Source organism: Emydura macquarii, unplaced genomic scaffold, assembly GCF_026122565.2.
Source record: "Emydura macquarii macquarii isolate MOO-44397 ecotype Brisbane River unplaced genomic scaffold, CSIRO-AGI_Emac_v2 contig_18, whole genome shotgun sequence".
Lineage (NCBI taxonomy): Eukaryota > Metazoa > Chordata > Testudines > Chelidae > Emydura > Emydura macquarii.
In genome coordinates, this window is record NW_027130155.1 from 8,994,619 (window position 1) to 9,010,065 (window position 15,447).

General features: G+C 39.3%; 1 protein-coding gene and 1 long non-coding RNA gene across 3 annotated transcripts in view; one reads left to right on the forward strand and one right to left on the reverse strand.

Moving 5' to 3' along the window:
* The window catches only part of SLC9A9 (solute carrier family 9 member A9), a 288,473-nt gene that overhangs the window by 241,189 nt on the left and 31,837 nt on the right, over nt 1–15,447 (forward strand). The window lies entirely within an intron of this gene.
* The window catches only part of LOC137158374 (uncharacterized), a 174,251-nt gene that overhangs the window by 100,887 nt on the left and 57,917 nt on the right, over nt 1–15,447 (reverse strand). For both annotated transcript variants that reach the window (XR_010921411.1, XR_010921424.1), the window contains exons 2-3: nt 1,367–1,417; nt 535–673 (exon numbers count right to left, since the gene is read on the reverse strand). This is a non-coding gene — a long non-coding RNA (uncharacterized lncRNA). The remainder of the gene's footprint in view (nt 1–534; nt 674–1,366; nt 1,418–15,447) is intronic.

Consider the following 15,447-nt stretch of genomic DNA (forward strand, 5'->3'; position numbering starts at 1 on the left):
CCAAAATTAAGTTTTTCTTGAAGTGGGGGTTTGTCAGACTAAAGACTTTTACATTGCTGGTAGCAAAGCCATTACAGTGAATTTCTTGAACTCTACTCTAAAGTCTTTATAGTGCAGTGCTGCTGCCTTTGAAGTGATAAATAAAGGGATGTAGGGAAAAACTTTGAACATTGATTTTCTTGAAATCCAATAAAGCATTGCAGATATGGGACAGGTGGGAAAGGACAATAGAGTCATCATTACTGGTCTCTTAAAAGAGGGAAATACTTTTGTATTAAAAAGAGATTCACAAGAGTCAGAAAATACATGGGATTTTAAAGTTATTTATTCAACTTTTTCTATCCTCTTAAAGAGACAGGTATGCCAAATAGTCTCCTCAAATCCTTGTGGATATCCACTGATTTCAGAAGGAGTTGCACATTGTAACTGAAGGTGGAATTTGACCCACAATCTGTAGTAGACAATCTGATAGTCAATAATTAGAATTTGTATTTAACATCATGATTCCCAGGAATTAGAGCATCTTCTACTTACGTTATATCAGGCATTCTCAGACAAGGACCACTTTGTCTCATGGATTCCTCAGCCGTTGTCTCATGGATTCCTCCCTTCCCAGTCACAACTGTGTGGTGCAACTTCTCCCTTTTGCAGCTTCATAATGTTCTTCTGGTAACTACAACAATTGCTTGCTCAGAACAGTAATATCAGGAAAGTATATAATGTATTTTTATTAGAGCTGGCTAGAAACTAGAATTCCCATTTTGCAGGAAATTCCAGAATTTCCAACCAAGTTCTTTGAAATGGCCAGCTACTGGATACAGCTACAGGATGGCTCACAGGCTACTGATGTGCTGGGAACCTGGATTTCCAAGAAACCAGGAGACTGGAAGCTCTGCGAGCTGGGACTCCCAGGGCCTCTAACCTCCCAACAGCCCATCTGGAAGCCTGGATTCCCCAGCACTCCATTTGGTGGGCTGCCGGAGGCAGGTGGGTGAACTGGCAAGAAACCAGGCCAGGCTGTCCCGATGGGATCCTGCTTGGTTTCTGCTGGAATTTTGTCTGAATTAGCATAGACCATGGACATTTACATTACCATAGACTGTTTCAATATTAACAAAGCCACATTTTCCAACAGAAAAACCTTCCATCAGAAAATTTCTGATTTGGACAGAGTCAGAATTTAGAGCAGAAGAGAGATTCAGAACCCACAGTAACAAGACTGCATAAAGCACACTCCATTCTTCTCACAGACATGTTTTCTGCTGATACATGAACAGTATCAACCCAATGCCAATGGAGAAAGAGGCAAGAAGAAAAATTACTACATTTAAGATTCTTAGCACTTCAGAAAGAGCAACACACTTACCAGTTCTCCCTTTTAGTTCCCAGTTCAGCTCTTCATCAGTTTCCAGCAGATCTAGCAGTCAAAAAAAAAAAAAAAGACATTTAAGGGGCTGATCCAAAGCCTGTTGAAGTTACCAAGATTCTTTCCATTGATTTCAATAGGCTGTTGCTCAGGCTCTAATCCAGATGGCATCTCAATTTATTGACAGGCATTAACTTTAGGTATGTGACAAAGTTTTCATCCTATGTGTTTTGTTTTATTTATTTTTCATTTCACTTTATTGTGGCATAGTGCAATTTGTACAGACAGAGGAGCAGCCGCCTAGGCTTGTATTAGTCCACTCAGGCATGAAATGATAGTTTGTTGGCTCACAATACTTTACAGCACCCAGGAGACTTAAGTATGATACAGCAGTACAGAAAGCTTATAACACGGATTTAATCAGCCATGCCTCAAAATCTTCTCTCAAGTCTCATTATTTCATTTCCAGCTCTGCATGTTCAAGAAGTTACCTGTCTACAGTGTTTGAGTGTTCCTTAGCATGTTACTCTGTCTCCTCAGTTAGTTAGTACATTTTAAATGCTTTCATTGGCACATAGCATATTCTATGTATCTCAGACCACTTGCAGATGGCACTTTCTTTTAATTGCAGCAGTTGTCACCATGTGATATTGCTAATTACACAACTACCTAAGCAAGGAATTGATAATACTTCCTAATAAGTACTTCATTATTAATGCTAAATTATAGTGGAATTCTTATAGAAACATATTAGTGTAAAGAAACCCAGCACGATTAAGGTTATTATCAAGGAATGCCAAAGGACATGTTAATGGATTTATCACTTCTTAGAAAATACTGTTGAGTCAAAGCATCTCAGAGAACACTCTAGCTGCCAGATGCAAAGCCCTTTGAAGTCATTGATAGATAGCATAAAACACAAAGAGCACAAGCTTATGTCACATACTAGACAGTAAAAAACAAAGGAAATTGCAATACACACCAGTACTGTTACTTCTGATACCAGCATCAATACCACAAAATCTAGGAGTGTGTGTTCCCCTTTTACTGAATGAGAATAAGAATAGTTTATTAGTTTGAGGGTTTGATCATCAGCCCTGAGTGGGCCAGCATGATTCCATCAGTTTCTGGAAGAGGAACTCAATCTTCTTGCCTTAAAAAACAGGATCCACTCCTATAGTTCATTAGTGGAGGAGTAGCTGGTAAGACAGAACTTTTATTTATCCTGGAGATGTGGGAAGTAGGACATTTACAAGCTTCTTACAAAGTTTTCCCCATAGGTTATAATTGTCTTGCTAGCTGAGGAGGAGGGGAGGGAAGGAGAGGAGAGAAACAGGAACAATAATAGATTATAAAATAATGTCCTGGCATAATAGATGTTTATTTTAAAAACAAAAACTGAATTGTGTCCAAAACCCTGGAATCACTTTGGTAAGAGCAAACAAAATTTACAGGGAAAGTTAGGCTATGCATCTTACATGAAAGAATGAAATAGCTGTTCTGGTCTATTGAGTTTATAGTCATCTTGTTTTAAAATGTGGTTTTATACCTGATGGAAAGGAAGGGCTAAACTGTTAAATATGTATTTATAAATTATTGTAAAGTATTTATGCAGTAGAGCAGATAGCTGCTCTAGAACCTTTTTGGGTTTTCGTGTAAATATGTATTGGGAACACATGCTGTGCATGCTAAAAAATTGCTCTCAAGAAATGTCCTTTAAGGCTCCTGGCCAGGTGCTGACTGTTTTTTGAATATCATCTGAAATTTAGACATTTGTGGAGCTTGTTGTCTTCAAAATACTGAAAACAAATAGAGCATTTTCTGATCTAATTTCTTGCCTTATCGCAGGATTTTAAAGTATTTTTTAGTTGTACAAGTACAAAAAAGAGTTAACAAAAATAGAGATTGTTTTAACATTGTATTCTTTTTTTAAATGGACTAGGTTTTTGTTTGTTTTAAAATAGTGGATCAAAACATTTATCCTAAGGCTGAAACTTCCTCTCACAAGTTTTAATCAGTAACTTGTTATTACTGGTTACAAACGAAAAATGCAGCTGCAATTTTAATTATGTCATAAATAGTGATATTAGGCAGCCTTTTCTGGGATTAATTTGGTCAAATTCATCCCTGATGACCAAATTAAATGATATTACACTACAGAATAAACTTGGCCCTATCAGTGTATTTCAGCTCTTTACGGACCCTTGTTAGACTCTTTTGCATCCCATTGCCCGTAATGAGCTATGCCCAGACTGACACTCACTAAAGTATTGCTGGTTCTTATAAAAATTTAAGAGTACAAATTTATACATGTACAGGTTTTTAGATCAAATCCGTATTTTCCTAACCCCAGCCATTACTGCTTGCAAGTCACTTGATGATAGCATTGATGGGTGAAACAGAGCAGATACATGTAAGCAATTTCACAAGAGAAGCTTGATGGGACAAACTAAAGTGATGTCTCCCTCCCCTTTGAGCAAAAGGAGAGGTAAGCACCTGCTACTGATTGTGCAGAGCCAAACAGCCCAACATTTAAAGAAGGACATAGCAGCATGCATCAGACAAAGAAAGAAGGCAGCCAGTTGGCCAACAGGTTAAGTAGCCACTTTTGAAAAGTCTTCCCCTGAGCTGACCATTTGAGAGCTGCCAGGATATCCTAATACTGACTGCAGCAGCACCTGACTTGTACTTGCTTCCTTGCAACATGCAGTGGCCCATAGCTAGGGAGGGGGAGGTTCTTTCACTGCTTCATGTTCTAAATTACATGTTGATAAGTAGATGTGATCCAAATTAAAAAACGAGTCTACTTAAATCTGAGGGAGCCTTATTTTCCTCTCTCTTTAAGCTTGTTTTATGCTGATGTAATTTAATTGATTTGAGTGGAGTCCAGTGCTCTTGATTTACACTAGCACGAAAGAAGAAGCAGTTCCATGAGTCTCAATGTTACACCTCCTTTGCCTCCCTCTAGACTCAATTAGACCAACCTCTGAGTCTGGGCCCTTGAGTTCCTCACTTACACTGATGTAACCATACTCCCTCTATTAATTATGTCTGAAGACTCCAGCTTTTTCCCAACTCAGCAGAAGGCTTTTTCTCTCCAGGCCTCGCCCTCTCAAGTTGGACCCTTAGGGGAAGAAGGTTGTGGTGATAGATTTATCTTTTGCAGTGTCCCAGCTTGGCCTTTGTTAGGAAACTACTTGTATGTTGTTCGTTCTAGCAACTGCCAGTCCCAGACTTCAGCAGGGAACTGGATGTAGGGCCTCGAAAAATACAAACATGATCTAAAAGTGAGCTGCTATTATAATACCTAGAAGACAGATTTTGAATGTCTACCACTTGAATCACTACCATATTCAGTGTGATAGTGGAACAAATATTGATAGCCAGGTTTCAATGGATTCATTTCAAGGCACAAGTAACATTCATAAAAGTGAATTTCATACCGTTTGTGGAAAATATAGTAACTTGGGTCTCAATCAACAGGCAATAACAGCATGTATTAAGTAACAGGCCAGGAGTTACAAAATACAGATGAGCTCCCTCTAAGATCTGGGTACATGTATAGTTACCTCCTTTAGGGGCTCTTGGGTTAAGACATATACACAAAAAACACAATCAGCCAACAAAGCACATTGTTTGAAGATTTATTTTCAGAGAGTCCCTAGCCAGATTTTGTTCCTTTGTTAAACAGGAAATAGAATAACTGAATGGTTCAAGAGACACCAACATAAACATGGGACACTCAAAAAAATTGTCTACTAGTGTTTAGAATTACAAAAATGTTCTGTCAAGCTCATGTGTATTATGCCCACCCAAACTTGTTTGAAACCAGATTGTCAAGCATCTCATTCTGTCCCCTCGTACAGTTGACCCATGCAGGCCTTACATCCAGAGAGTTGACAGGATTTGTCCTATAGAGTGAGATACAAACCCTGGCTGGAGTGTGCAAGGAACTTCCTTACCTCTTGCTTTATATAGAGGCCTGCCAGAGTGGCAAGCAGAGCTAGGGCCCCGTTCTGCTCCTCTTCTACAACACCAGAGCTCTGGCCCAGTATGGTGACAGTGCCTGCTCTATCCCTCATCTTACCCCTGCTCATTATTCATCAGTGCCTCAGGAGAAAGCTTGGCAGACTCGGACAATATTCCTCCATGAGCTCTGGCTGAAGTACAACCCCCCTTTAGCACCTTCCAAGAGATCCAGCAGTTGAAAGCCCTAATCAAGCCCTTAATGACTACTCAGGGCCTAATAGTGCACCCATTGGAGTCAATGATGTGCTTTATGTAAGAGTAAGGGCAGCAAAAGACAGCCTTGATACAAGAAATCTGACCTAGATGCTGAATTTGAGCTCTTAAGCAATAAACAGAATTTGCACAGCTAGGTAACACTGCACAACAAATGTTGCTTTTCTCAGGGCATCCCTAACTTGGTATCAGTGCATTCATGGAAATGGCTGCTGCGTCTTCCCTTTCAGTTGTTTTCTGATTCCTGTATGTTGCTGGTATCAGATGCAGGATGAGGTTTATTCAATAGTTGATTCAGAGATGCAAAACAGTGTATGCCACAAATGGTTAAACCTTTAAAATTCCTTGTGGATTATTTATTGGAATTTGCATTGCTACAGAATAGAAACTATTTTTGGTCTGTGCATAAATGGAATATCTAATATGGAATTACATTATAATGAAATATGCAATAATGCAAGTGCTCATAAAGTGCTTTTCATGTACTGCAGGCATCCAAAAGTTTCAAATGCATAAAATATGATTACACTTGCTGCACAAATGACTGTGTATCAGATTCATTCACATTTAATTAAAAGTCAGATTTAAAAAATTATATGAAGCAGTTAGATTGCTATTGACAATTTGCTATAGCAGCTGGATTTAAATGGCAAATTGAGTGAATAAAGGTGTGCTGAGGCTGTAGGGCCTGTAAACCCTTCTAGCTGGGCCAGAGGAAAAATACTGTGTGTTTTGCAGGAACTGCTACATGTTAATGACCCAGATAAAGCAAACGCTGAATCTGATTGCTCCACAGGTCGCTGTTCAAATTTAAAGGGAAATTTCTCAAAATATAGATATTTTGTTTTTTAAAGTTTCCTTACATGTGCTACTTGATCCAAGAATGCCTCAGAACTTAGATTATTGAAAGCGTGGGAAAAATAAAAATTTACACGGTTTATTTACTTTTTGTTCATTTGTCCAAGTCTTGCCATTCACACTGAACCCATCACAGTAGTGTTTTAGCATCTGAGAAAAATTACATATTGCCAATAAGTTATTTTACTTGGTTTTCTCTCTCTCTGCTTATAAAATAGATTAAGCTTTAAATAGGTTTTATCATTGTCATTCTGCTGAAATGAATAGGTAGGTTTCGTGCTAAGATTTGCCGGCCTGGTTGTGGAAGAAGATCCATAGCCAAGAGTGAGGAAACATGACATTTTGTCCTCTGCTCCTGAGTCAAAACCTTCTTGTTGATAATTTCATTATTACTGATAATCCCAGTTTGTCACCTCAGAAAGAGAAATTGAGTCATATTGTCCGGTTCCAATCAGGACTTTGGATATTAAGACTAGGACCTTGACTTTGATCTGGAACTCAGTGAAGAGCCAGGGAAGTGGCTGTAGCACTAGCCAGTGTTGCTTAGCTGTCGGGCTGCTGTATTAAGTGCCAGCTAGAGCATCTTGGAAGTCCCTACTTCCAGCCCTAAGTACCGGGTGTTGCAGTAGTCTAGCAGTCATGATTTTATATCTCACTTTGGCTAGGGGATGAAGTCAGACAGATGGAGTTTCTAATGGCCTGAGTAACTAGTAGTAATAAAGAGTCCAGGGGTATCCAAGACTCTGTACCTTATTGACAATATGGGGCAAATGTCCTCATTAAAAGGTGAAGTTGTGATGTTGGCTAGTTTCTCAAACTGTTTCCACCTCATCTGACCCAGACTTAGTTTCAGCCAAGTGCTTGTCATCCAGGCTCTGATTGTACTCAGGCACTAGGTCAACTGAAGGAGGCTGTTTGCATTTAAGGTGAAGGATATGTAGAGCTGGGTGTCATCCAGGCTGCCTCATGATCTCTCTTGGCAGCTTTACAGATATGTAGGATGGAGAGCATAGAGAGGCTGCTGGTACTCTACCAGGGAGAGGCTAGAGACTGATGTTCTATTAGGATCATTAGACGTTAGTAAGAGAAAAATATCAGTGCCAGCTGAAAGCATTCCTTTCATCCTGGAATCAGTAGTGTCTCATGAGCAAGTGTTGAATGTTGCTGTGAGTCTGAGTATTGTTCTTTCCGTGGCTAGGAGATCTCTAAGTCATGTTCTGCTCTTGAACCTGAGTTTACAAGGTGGAGGGCAGTTCACAATAATTATGCTAAGTATGATTTAGTGGCTGCTATGTCAATGGAGCAATAGTCTCCCAAGCCTGCTTAGTCCCTTCCAGGGCTAAGATGTATAACTATAGGAATTCCCTGACTCAGTCCCTAGTTTTGTGCCATGAGTTATCTACCATCTCTTTTCTTCTATCACAGGTTATCATTGCTTTGCTTGTATGTAGATCTAGTGTCTTGCTGGATTACATGACGACTACATTGGGAAACTGCAAGACTGAAGATAACTATTCTCTGGCAGATCATTACAATTGAACTCTCCTGTTATTGGACTATGACTTCATTCAGGAGGAGACTAACTAGGAAAGGGGAATAGTTTTTCCTCCTCCTATGCGGGCACCCAGAGTGAAGATGTGCATGTGGCAAAGCTGACTACCTTGCACATCACTGCATTGGCCCTGGAGGACTGAGGCCCACTAGTAGCCTATGATAAGAATTAAAAACAGGACTTTATTTTTTTATTCTTTTCTACAGGCCACAGCTAAGAAAATTGTAGAGATGATGCTGCAGTGAGCTACCCTTTAGGAAGACATTGAGGATAAGATGAGGAGCAAGATGGATCGAGAATAAGATGCTAGTCTCAGGAGGGCATCAGATCAGTTGAGGGAGGCCCAGCAAGTCAGCAGCAGCAGAGGGTTAGGAGATTTGTGGCGGTGAGGAGGGGGTCTCTCTGTCTGGTTTTTCCATGACCACTGCATTCATGCCACTATGGAATGTAAATTCTGCTCAGCCTACTGGATGTTCATGGAGTTTCTTCTGTGAGCCCAGAGAAGCATTGATAATTACACTTCAAGTTAACATCCTATTAAGATGATGGATAAGTCCACACCTCTGTGTGTGTTTTTGTTTTAGGCTGTATGGCTACAGAATCAACAAGACAACCATGCATCAGTTTATGTTGTCAAGGTTATTTTTGCAACTAGAAGAGTTAGAAATTTTTTTATACCGTGATGGCTTATGTTCTGGATAATATGGCAACCGGGATAGGGGGACTAAATTCCTTTTTGAATCTTTATTTAGCCCAATTCATATTTATTTATTTGGATGAATTAAAAGATCCTCTCCAATCTCTAGACACCTATACAGCACTGAACATCCAAACAACAGGTATTCAAACAGGAACCCTAAACACTCTAAATCAACAAGTTAACCCTCTATTAGGCCAGATCATGCCCCACTCCATCTATGTGTGTAAGGGGTCTTCTAGGCACAAATCTCCTCCTTTCTTCCCTCAAGGGCATTAGCCACCTCTGCATCACAGATGACCTCCCTCCCACCCCCCGCCTGATGGAGCACTCCCTGCACAATCCAGGGTCCAGGCTGGGAAAGGAGGAGGGGTAGAGCTCACTCCTTGGACCTTCCCGAGAAAAGGCAATACAGCCCCAAGCTTTATTTGCTGTTCCACATACCCAGGGGCTGGCTGTCTTAGTGCAGTTGCATGGAGCCTGGGGAGATGGCAATGGATCAGAGCTAGTGCAGATATCCAGGGCCTCTGTGCCAATTGTCCCTGGTATCTTGGGGATCTCTGGGACTCTACTAAATTTGTGGGCACGCCCCATGGTCTTTTCTGTAAATTCACTTCAAATCCTTACAGCTACTGCATGTCCAAAAGCCCATTTCCAGCAGCTTTTAATGCAAGAGGGGACCGTGGGGGTCCATTTTGATTTTCCCATTACCAATAGATGTTTCCAGCCAAAATTTGAATGGGTGGAATATACAGCTACTGCAAGTGCTGTAGAATTGTACATCAAATGCAGAGCAAATAGCAGCTATGACTCACTTATTCACAAACAGAACAGAAATACACATTAACATACCAATATTTCATCTGATAGAAACACGCTTATTAATGAAAAAACCTAATTATTTTTGTGATAGGCTGAATTAAAATTCTTATTTGCCCTTGATGTGCTCATGTTCGCTGTCTGTTGTAAGATTTTATGCTGCCCCAATCTGTGTGCAATTTTCCTTCTGAACACCCAAGCGGAGGGCTGGTTAAACATTTCCATTTACTAAACACTTTTGATCTATTAACAGACTTCTGGTTTTTTTGCTGGAGTTCTGCAGAGTTCTGTTTTTATTCGGATTTGGATATTAATACAGTAGTGCCCATTTGAGCTGTGGTGCCCCCTTGCTATGTTCTTTTTTGAAGGAGCCTGCCAGTGTTAACTCCAGCTGAAATATCTGAGAACTGTGTCTCTTACCCTTCACTCTAATTTCCATCAAAATGCTCACAGGAAAAATTCCTGAGACATTTCAACTGGAATCAACCAGATAGGAATGATTTCCTAAGGTATGTGTTCCATCTCCTGTCAGAGTCAAGGAGACTGCTGCTCCTGGAGAAAAATGACTTAGCAGCCTGTTCTCGTGATGTATGAACCATTAATAAGGGATTCTGGGTGCTTACTGAGGAGAAAATAAGTTATTAAATAAGCATTTTTTTTAAAAATCTTAAATGCAAAATCATAACTATCAAACCACACTTAAAACTAATTCTAAACTGCTATCATCTATCACATTCAGGAGATGATTTGATTCTTATATGCTCTTCTGCCCCTGTTCTTTGTCCTAATGCCAGCAGTTTTGATGGCTGCTGCCAGGCTACATACATTTCAGTGAAATGTAACCAAAACAGAGGAGGAAAAAGCTTCTAGCAACAACATTTCACAGCAAATGATAGAGAGCTTGGAAGGTCATGGAATACAATGATGCTGTACAGTATTTCAGCTAGTCCCTTAGCCTGTGCATTAATTATATTTCTAGGGGCTGTGTTATATGAATGCGGAACTGGCTTTTTATTTTACACAGGTGCTGGCTATGTCAAGTTCTATTTTTAAATTGCATTTATGTATAATGGTTATGAAAAGGGACATATCACATAGAAAGTATATGACTACATTACGTACAATGCAAGACCACCACACTTATTACCAGTGTTTACAGAGATCCATAAGACAGCAAATGGCACAGTGAAAGACACCAGACCAGATTCTGTTCTAATTTATTCCTATATAATTTCAGAATACGTCTGTTGTAGTCAATGAATTGCTGTGGAATCTAAATCAGAATTTGGCCCCGTACTCTCTACATGCTAAATCCAGTGTCTGGCACTTCCTTGACATCAAACATAGCTAGAGTTGTGGATCATCCTGCCTATTTGCATGCTGGGAGTGAGAGCAGAATGCACCTTTGGTATCTTGTGTGGTTGCCTAACCCTTTCCTCTTCTTAGGAGGGAGAGTCCATGGGTCACATTCTGCCCTCAATTACATTGGTGTAAATCAAATGCAATTCCAAAGATTTAAGCAGAGTCATTCCAAATTAACACTAGTGTAGCTGAGGAAAACAGTTTGCCTTGGCAACTGTATCCCCGCCCCGTTGGCCTATGCATTGAATACAGAGAAGAACAGGGGTCCAAATTCAGCTCCTGTTGAAGTCAGTGGATGCTTTTCCACTGAGCGCAGAATGCACAGAGGGTAGTTCAGGGTGTCAAAGAGCCTATTTACATGAGTTTTCTTCTCCTCCACTCCCCATTTAGTGTTGGGGAGCAGACACAAAGCCCTTCCATATCACCTTTCAGAGGACCTACTATCTTCAAATTCAGTCATCCCAATACAGAACTAGATTATATAGCCTGGAGCTTCAGAGTCTAAACAGATATATTTGCCAAACATACACTACTTACATAATAAACGGAATGTAGACCCGCTAATACAATGTATGTCAGACAGTTTAAGGAGATTGAACTCATTTTTCATCAGGGAGTGCATGATACTAAGACATAAGTAGTTAATGATGATGCTACTAAGAGGAAGTCACTCAGCTTCAATATCCCTCAAGAAATCAACACCCATGAAAAAATAGCATGTTCAAGACTAACTAGCACTGATGTATTAGAGAGGGAAGAAAAGTCAGTTAGTCTTCAGCTGGAGCCCTTGTACGTTGGGCACTATTCTCACTTAGCAAAGTATTTTACTTTAATAAATGGCCCAACTGTCTTCCTTACCGAAAAGCAAAGCCTCCTTTAACAGCAATGGGTGAGGACTTGAATGAAGGCTGCAGAATCAAAATCAGTATCACAAAATATTTAAGATTACTTTTACTTAATTTTTTTACTTAAGAGATAAGAAGGGGCAGGGGAAAACACACCAAAAACTAACAGTATCCATCTAAGTATTACAATAGTGTGCCACTCAATGTTTATGTATATTGTCTTCTATCAAATAGCAAGGAAATTAATTCCATCTTAAAGTATAAAATATCAGTCACTGTAAAATGCATGCCTGTGTTTGAGTTTGAGCTGTTCCATGCTTTTGGAGTCATGCATGTAAGGAGAGATTTGGTTTTAATTTTTTCACATAGCATTAGTTAAATATTGAATCATCTGGGACAGCTTTGGAACGATCACACAGATAAATATGTATAATAATGGGAGTGGTTTCTTTAAGAAAGCAGAATATCATGGAAGATATTTGAGAAGCCAGCATAGTCATGAACACATTGTGGTGAAACCCAGCCCAGGAGCAATTATATACATCTTATGTATGGGGTTTAAGCTACTGGATCCAAATATTTGCAAATTTACTGGCTTTCAGGCAATAAATTGGGCCAGTAAGCCAAGGTTGGGGGTGGGTGAGAAATGGGTATAAGGGAGGTTGCCATCAAAGATGCAAATTTAAAATATAAATTACATTAGGGCCACATCCTCACATGGCATAAACCAGCATGTCTGCATTTGAAGTCCAGGGAGGTAAGCTGATTTACAGCAGCTAAATCACTAATCCTTATGGATGCGAAGATAACCTACAAAGTATAATCTGATCCTAACCAATGCAACGAGTCTGAAGACAGCCTAAAACAATAGGCCTGTGAGATCTGCTTTTCTCCCCTCTCCCAATTCAACCTTGCCGGCCACGTGCCCACACCCCCTTGATGCTACCACAGATAGAGCCCTGCAGAGCAGTTTCATGGCATGAAACCCACCTCAGTGACCTCTCCACAAGCTCATCCCTCTGTGCTTTCCAGGCCCCACTATAGAGGGTGTGAGGAATTGTGTTGGTTTTAGTGAAGGGATAACGTGCTTTTGCGCTGCTGTTCTAATATCGGTGAGTACCAGTCCGTCATCACTGGAGATAGAGTAGACTTCTGGTGAACACTTACCTCACAATAGCCTAGTTATCTTCCAGTTAGGATTAGAAAAACCCATTCTCTCTCCAGAATCATGTAGGATTACCATCTATAGTGTCTGTGGCCTAGAATATCTGCTAGTACATTCATCAACTACTGCCAAAACTGTTTGAGATTGTAACATGACCATAAGATATGGAAAGAATCTCCAGCTTCTCTGACACCTTTGACTGTTATCACTGGGATGTTATCTTTTATTGAAAAATCTGGATGGAGGCCATTAAAACCTGTGTAAAATTTCAAACTAACAGTCAGTCATGCTTTTCTATCAGACTGATCAGAAGTATTTAACATCCTTTACTACTGATCTTCCTTAATTTCTTCCTGCAGGATTTTTTTTTATTATTATTATTATTTTATTTTGATCTAACATCAGACAATCTATTTATAAACTCAACACATGTTCTTTGAGCCTCTCCAATTTATAAGTAAATTAATAACTGATGCTGGTTAAAGATTTTATCTCAACAGCTTTAGTGTTTGATATTGAATCATCCATTTTTGGAGTCAAAATGGTTGCACAGTATTTTCAAAGAACTTAAATGGTGCCTCATGAAACACGTAATTGTAACAAATGCAGCCATCCAGATTTTCTCATTGACTACACATCTCATAATCTTTATTTTGAAACTTCTCCATATAGGGAAATGTGCTGAGTGACATGGATTACACAAATAGATTACATTTAAATGTAATGCAACCAAAATGTTGGTTAATAGTGGAATTATGGTCTGCTTTTAATTTTTTGATCCCACCACATCTCTTTTCACCTGAATATGTAAGCCATATGCAATATAATGAAGCCGCAGGTTAGGTCATTTAAATCTTCTCCATTTACTTAGACCCTGCAATTTACTAACACTAAGTAATTCTTGGTGCAGTATTATCCCACATAAATGCCATATAAAGTCTTTAAAATGAAAGGTGATACAATATTATCATTTATCAGTATTAAAACAGAAAATCCATGATTACATCTGAGGCAACCATTATCTGTACCCTTCCCTACAGGGGTGAATGTTGTTTTCCTTGAAAGTGCTTCATTTTGAGCTGATCTTTAAGGGGGAAGCTATAGGGACAGATTTTAAAAGCAGATCTCCATTTTTGAGCCTGCACATGGGAAGAAAAGGCAAAAAGTAATTCAAAACAATATGTTTCAATATTATCCATGTGCGTTATCACCTGGAGAAATCTGCATGATTAAAAACGTATTACCTTTCTCTAAAGTGCTAGCTTCAAGGAAATTGATCCTGCAAGCAAAGGTGAAGTGATGCTTGTTACTTTGTTAGCAAATTGCCTCTTGTTAATTTGTGCAAATCTGAAGTATTTGAAATCCTCTTTAGGCTTTGGAACAGGGGGTTTGTCTTCCATCTCCATTTCTGCAGAACAGGCTTTTGCCTTTGATGTAGAAAGGTCTTAAATAGTTTGTTTTTATTTAGAGACTTTCCAAAGATGCCATTCCTCCCACTTCAAGCACAAACACTAGTCTCTCAGGCTTTGTCAGTCTCTACTTTAATTTGCCAATAGTGTGTCTGTCCTTTAAGAGTTTGTCTTTTACGCCAACAGACTGTGAGTAGCCATCATTGGAGAAGACAAACAGATAATCCTGTGTGAATCGCTGTCTGTTTTGTGATTCACTGAAGCTATTGATAATGTTTCAGAAAATGTTCCTGCTAATGAACCCTTACCCCAGTCCCACCCACTAACAGATGAGAATAGGTTCTATATCTTACTAAGTTAAATTGATGGCTGTGGCAGCTCTTGTGTGTTTGCTTCTCTTTCAATAATGCGGTGGGAGTTAGAGTAACAACATCATTTCACTTATTCTTACAGGCATGTATTTGGCTTTCATCACAGTGGTAACTCATGTATTATACACCACCTTTCATCTTCAATACATTTTACAAACATTAATCCAAATAATGTACTAGTTAAGGTACATAATCCATTTTACAAAATAACTCCTTTCCCACTGTCCACAAAGTAATTTATATATGTATTTAATACCATTATTAAAATACATCTTATCACCACACGCACACACTATTTCAAAACTAACAAAATAAACCAACAGGTTATATGGTTTATATGTTCATTCAACATACATTCCCTCCCTCGCTGCATAACCCAACTTCTTTTCAAAAGCCTGGGAAAGAGAGGTTTTGGAGTATGTCCTGAATAGCAAAAATGTATATACTTTTTTTTGCCTTAAATGATAAATCCATTTGAATGACTGGCCATAAACTTCCCAAGTTTAGAAGCATCGAATATCATACTACAGACAGTAAAAGTGCAGTATTGCTGGTTGAGCCAGTACTTTTGGGGCCAGTTTGTCAGTAACTACCACATATGGCAAAGGACACAATGAGACACTTACATTTCAGACTTGTGCGATCAAATCTTCCAAGGAACTCTGCTTGTAAACGAAGAACTGCTGCCTATGCAGATGGGCAGCTAGGTGTGCAGTATAACTTGATTCTACTTGCAAATATCCTTTTGCATGCACAAATGT